General features: G+C 38.5%; 1 protein-coding gene across 1 annotated transcript in view; it reads left to right on the forward strand.

The window, feature by feature from the left end:
• Positions 1-6,400, forward strand: part of LOC110455196 — a gene marked incomplete at its 3' end in the record, with an annotated part of 21,494 nt that continues 15,094 nt past the window's right edge. Inside the window, exons 1-2 of the mRNA XM_021505178.1 lie at positions 1-200; positions 3,015-3,112. The remainder of the gene's footprint in view (positions 201-3,014; positions 3,113-6,400) is intronic.

The following is a 6,400-nucleotide window of genomic DNA, read 5'->3' on the forward strand; positions in this document are numbered from 1 at the left end:
TTGATCACTTGTTGACCTAGACTACCAGGAACTGAGACGAGATACGGACCTACGACACTAAAAAATGATTGTGAGATGATAATTTACCTCCACTCGACTATGACCCCTCTCACAATGACTCCATATCTTTGATAAAGATATGTGGTCGTGGAGGGGTTGAATCATAAGTTGGAAGGTTCAACAACAGTCAGGATCTCAAGGTGAGTCAGCGAAGTTTAACTTCCTTGTTTACAGTTATGAGTGTTTTACTTCTCTTTGTTAATGTGTGTTCCTAAAGTTATTCAGAGAAGATGATAGTCATGGAATGACATGAGGTTTATTACACTTGCACATTTTCTACAGCTTGACGTTATTAAAACGAATTGAATCCCCCCACCATATATATCATATATATAAAGTTAATATACATACACTAAATTATGTAAGTTATACCAAAGATATATTCACTATTTGCAAATATCTACCGCGATAGTTAATAGTTTGTGTATGTTAATGGGAGTCGTGTTATCTACATGTAACACACACGGGGGTTATATCCCTTGCCGTGGTATATTGTATGTATCAACGCATGAAAGAACAACACAGCATAGTGGCATGTGCCCCCGATAATCTGTATTATTAGTACATGATACAATCGATTTGTTCCCCCTTACCAAGTGTTGTAACCCGAAACCGTACTAGTGGCGCCCTAGTCCACTGGACTTAGTATCGTTCAACCGGACGCTTGATCACTTGTAATTCAAGAGTCGGGTCAAACACAGTACTTTAAAATTACCATCACTAGAGGGCAGTGCTTTTACTTTCGTTTTCGGACGTTATGTCAACGTCATTAAACATTTCAATGAATAATGCAATAAATGAAAACAAATCTCCGATACATGCATTCCTGAAGTACCCGTGTATTCACTAGTATCGAGAACAATGTAAGAAAATGTGTCAAATCTCCAGAATAATGCCATACATTTCCACTGAATAAATCATAACTGAGCACAAAGCCAACAAGGCTGACTGAGGTTAAAAAGCATGCAAAGCAAGTCAGATTTTACCTGTACACCATTCAAAACACTTACAAGTTCTCACTCGGGTTATCTGGCTTGACTTGTATCAATAGCCTTGTTAGCTTCATAAATTATTGTAAAATATCAAATGAAAACACATGAAATCATTCTTTTTGAAGCATTTTCTTACATTTTTCTCGTTAACAGTAAAATCAAGTTTTTTATGAAGTAAAATATTCAATGAAATTTTGCGACACTCAAATTCTGACTTCAAAAGTTGAAATGGGTGTGTCAACCTTTGACCAATGAAATAATTTACCAGAATCCTGGTAAGCCTTGGTATGATGTCACAAAACGAAAGCACTTGGTTTTACCAGACTCTCTGTTCGGCGTAAATTGCGCAGGCAACAAGAGTCTGGTGGAACGAGACTAACTGGGACTAGACACGGACCTACGTCAATAGAAAATAATTGTGAGATGATAATTTACCTCCTCTCGACTATGACCCCTCTCACAATGACTCCATATCTTTGATAAAGATATGTGGTCGTGGAGGGGTTGAATCCTACCTTGGAAGGTTCAACAAAAGTCAATATCTAAAGGTGAGTCAGTGGAATTTAACTTCCTTGTTTACATGAAATGTCGATTCAGTTTTGTGTGTTTTACTTCTCTTTGTTTATGTGTGTTCCTAAAGTTATTCAGAGAATATGATAGTCAGGAGGTTTATTAAACTTACAAACTTCTACAGCTTGACGTTACTAAAACGAAAGTTAAATAACCAATTAGAGGCCAATGACTTAATTTATGGAAGCTTAGGTAGTGTAGTGTAGGAATTTAAACACACACGGCTGAACTTATTGAGAAGTTCTGTCGTCAAAAGGTTATGTTGATGACATTTGATCAAAACTTTTACGCACAATACTATCTGACAATCTAGATAAAATCCAAAGTACTGAAAGCCAGGTAAAACAGATTCTGTCGTGTTATGCATAATGATGATTATGATATTGCGTGGTAAATCATTTCAGTTTTAGTATAATCATCATTTTTATTACATAAAATATGTACAATATATCTGAGAATGCGTGTTAAATTATTTAAGCTCTAGGTAAACTGTTCCTCAAAAATTCTTAAACGTCTCCAATGATGTAATATGAGGTGTTTTAAAAAGACGTAGGAGTTATATCCCTTGCTGTGCTATGTATTTAAGGATTGGCCTTCATTTTGACGGCGTATACGGTAGTATGAACGCAGTTGGCAACGAACATTTTATATGGTGCGCGTTAGCATGATTTGCTAGGATAATATAATTCCAGTGAATGTACATCGATATATTGGTAAATTTAGAAAATACGCAGTAAACAACACTATTTTTCTCCATTGATCGCTTGTGTATTTTCAATTAAGTGATATTAATAGCACTTCGAACATATTTATTCATAAATAACGGCCGTTATGTACACGCATTGACATACTGTTCTGGTAATGATGCGATCGAATGTCGCAAAAGTAAGCCGCAATTGTTTGCTTTACCGTCAAAGAATTTTGAATGTGCATCCATGGAATAAGAAGTTAGCCAGCATACCTTTTCGGTATCATTAGATATAGTGAATACAACATATGTTCCATGTTTCTTGATATTGAAAGAACCAAACAATGGCTGTCATCGAACAGTTATCGCGCTGAAACGTGAACGGCGCCATATTCGAAACAGATATCAATCCGCCGAGTATTTTTTCATTGCGTATACGCTAATTTATACGCAGTCAGAAATAACTAAGGAGAAGAAGGGACAAACGTAAATATATATATATGTATCCATATACGAACAAGCAGTATATTAAACAAAGACAGAATAGTGGAATACGCACTTGCTAGGCTAATCATTTTGCGCCTAAGGGGTGATGACGATGTGCGAGCATGCGCAGGATTAGAAGTGAAAATACCCCCGAATATTGACCTATTAGAAAAAGTGTTATATGTTCATATCAACATAACTTTGTTTCTATTATTTAGATGCTGATATCTTACCATGGATGTATTACCTTACTATGGAAAAACTGTCAGAGACCACAACCTTGAAGATATAACACAGAAAGAGTCTAGATTTGAAGGTGAGTCCGAGGAATCTTAAATTACTTGGAAGTTTACTATTTGGTAAATCCGACAATTTTCTGAGATTGTTTCACATTTGCGGGATGCGTTCGTCCGTTGCTTTAATAAACTTCAAGTGATAAGCATATCAACTCGAAATTAGCATTAAAAATCTCTCATCTGTGCTTAATATGTCTAATTTAGGTCAAAAGGTTTTTCTTTTTGCTGCTGTTTGCAACATCGTTTGTGTAAATATCTAAAGCTACTTAGGATTTTTAAATTTTTCAAACCTCTCTTGGTTATCTATTTAACATGGTTTAACACTAGATTGTCTTCATGAATGAAGACATCGAATGATGGGAAATGTATTTATCACCCTATATGAATTTGGAAATTGAAAAAAACCAAATGTGTTACCTAAATGGAAGTAAATTATATACAGCATTATCTTCTAACTGTTCATCATTCTGGATAATGGCTACAAATGGTCTCCCCGTTTTCAGTGCAATGTGATCGGGTGGAATATTGTGCTAAGTGTCTTTAGTGTGGTATTTCAGTGGGGTGGAAAATTCTGTCTATCAACATACCACTTCCAGTAATTATTACATACAAACACGCATGCGTTAATCACCTCGAGACATGTCCTTAAGTTACCTCAGCTGTCCACAGGACCCTTAACAGTACAAAACCAAACCTAGATCAGGGCGTTATGTGTACGGTGTACAGCCCAGTATGTAATAGTCTAGATCAGACAAGCCAAACCTCGATCACGGCGTTATGTGTACGGTGTACAGCCTAGTATGTAATAGTCTAGATCAGACAAACCAAACCTCGATCACGGCGTTATGTGTACGGTGTACAGCCTAGTATGTGATAGTCTAGATCAGACAAAACCAAACCTAGATCACGGCGGTATGTGTACGGTGTACAGCCTAGGTATGTGATAGTCTAGATCAGACAAAACCAAACCTAGGTCATGGCGTTATGTGTACGGTATACGGTGTACAGCCTAGTATGTGATAGTCTAGGTCAGACAAAACCAAACCTAGATCAGGGCGTTATGTGGACTGTGGACAGCCTAGTATGTGATAGTCCAGATCAGACAAAACCAAACCTGGATCAGGGCGTTATGTGTACGGTGTACAGCCTAGTATGTGATAGTCTAGATCAGATTAACCAAACCTAGATCAGGGCGTTATGTGTACGATGTACAGCCTAGTATGTGATAGTCTAGATCAGACAAAACCAACTCTAGATCAGGGCGTTATCTGTACGGTGTACAGCCTAGCATGTGATAGTCTAGATCAGACAAAACCAAACCTAGATCACGGCGTTATGTGTACGGAGTACAGCCTAGTATGTGATAGTCTAGATCAGACAAAAACTAACTTAGATTACGGCGTTATGTGTACGGGGTACAGCCTAGTATGTGATAGTCTAGATCAGACAAAAGCTAACTTAGATTACGGCTTTATGTGTACGGTGTACAGCCTAGTATGTGATCGTCTAGATCAGACAAAACCAAACCTAGATCACGGCGGTATGTGTACGGTGTACAGCCTAGGTATGTGATAGTCTAGATCAGACAAAACCAACTCTAGATCAGGGCGTTATCTGTACGGTGTACAGCCTAGCATGTGATAGTCTAGATCAGACAAAACCAACTCTAGATCAGGGCGTTATCTGTACGGTGTACAGCCTAGTATGTGATAGTCTAGATCAGACAAAAGCTAACTTAGATTACGGCGTTATGTGTACGGTGTACAGCCTAGTATGTGAAAGTCTAGATCAGACAAAACCAAACATAGATCATGGCGTTATGTGTACGGTATACGGTGTAAAGCCTAGTATGTTATAGTCTAGATCAGACAAAAGCTAACCTAGATTACGGCGTTATGTGTACGGTGTACAGCCTAGTATGTGATAGTCTAGATCAGACTAAACCAAACCTAGATCAGGGCGTTATGTGTACGGTGTACAACCTAGTATGTGATAGTCTAGATCAGACAAAACCAACTCTAGATCAGGGCGTTATGTGTACGGTGTACAGCCTAGTATGTGATAGTCTAGATCAGACAAAACGAAACTTAGATCAGGGCGTTATGTTTACGGTGTACAGCCTAGTATGTGATAGTCTAGATCAGACTAAAACAAACCTAGATCAAGTCGTTATGTGTACGGTGTACAGCCTAGTATGTGATAGTCTAGATCAGATCAGGGCGTTATGTGTACGGTGTATAGCCTAGTATGTGATAGTCCAGATCAGACAAAACCAAACCTGGATCAGGGCGTTATGTTTGCGGTGTACAGCCTAGTATGTTATAGTCTAGATCAGACTAGAACAAACCTAGATCAAGGCGTTATGTGTACGGTGTATAGCCTAGTATGTGATAGTTTAGATCAGACAACTAGTATGTGATAGTCTAGAACAGACAAAACCAAACCTAGGTCATGGCGTTATGTGTACGGTGGACAGACTAGTATGTGATAGTCTAAATCAGACAAAACCAAACGTAGATCAGGGCGTTATATGTACGGTGTACAGCCTAGAATGTGATAGTCTAGATCAGACAAAACCAACCCTAGATCAGGGTTTTATGTGTACGGTGTACAGCCTATTATGCTATAGTATAGATCAGACAAACCCAACCCTAGATCAGGGCGTTATATATACGGTATACAGCCTAGTATGTGATAGTCTAGATCAGACAAAACCAACCCTAGATCAGGGCGTTATATGTACGGTGTACAGGCTATTATGTTATAGTCTAGATCAGACTAAAACAAAACCTAGATCAGGGCGTTATGTGTACGGTGTACAGCCTAGTACGTGATAGTCTAGATCAGACAAAACCAACCCTTGATCAGGGTTTTATGTGTACGGTGTACAGCCTATTATGTTATAGTCTAGCTCAGACAAAACCAACCCTAGATCAGGGCGTTATATATACGGTGTACAGCCTAGTATGTGATAGTCTAGATCAGACAAAACCAAACCTAGATCACGGCGGTATGTGTACGGTGTACAGCCTATTATGTTATATTCTAGCTCAGACAAAACCAACCCTAGAACAGGGCGTTATATATGCGGTGTACAGCCTAGTATGCGAAAGTCTAGATCAGACAAAAACTAACATAGATTACGGCGTTATGTGTACGGGATACGGTGTACAGCCTAGTATGTTATAGTCTATATCAGACAAAACCAAACCTAGATCATGGCGTTATGTGTACGGTATACGGTGTACAGCCTAGTATGTTAAAGTCTAGATCAGACAAAAACTAACCTAGATTACGGCGTTATGTGT

Source organism: Mizuhopecten yessoensis, unplaced genomic scaffold (assembly GCF_002113885.1).
Source record: "Mizuhopecten yessoensis strain PY_sf001 unplaced genomic scaffold, ASM211388v2 scaffold8151, whole genome shotgun sequence".
Lineage (NCBI taxonomy): Eukaryota > Metazoa > Mollusca > Bivalvia > Pectinida > Pectinidae > Mizuhopecten > Mizuhopecten yessoensis.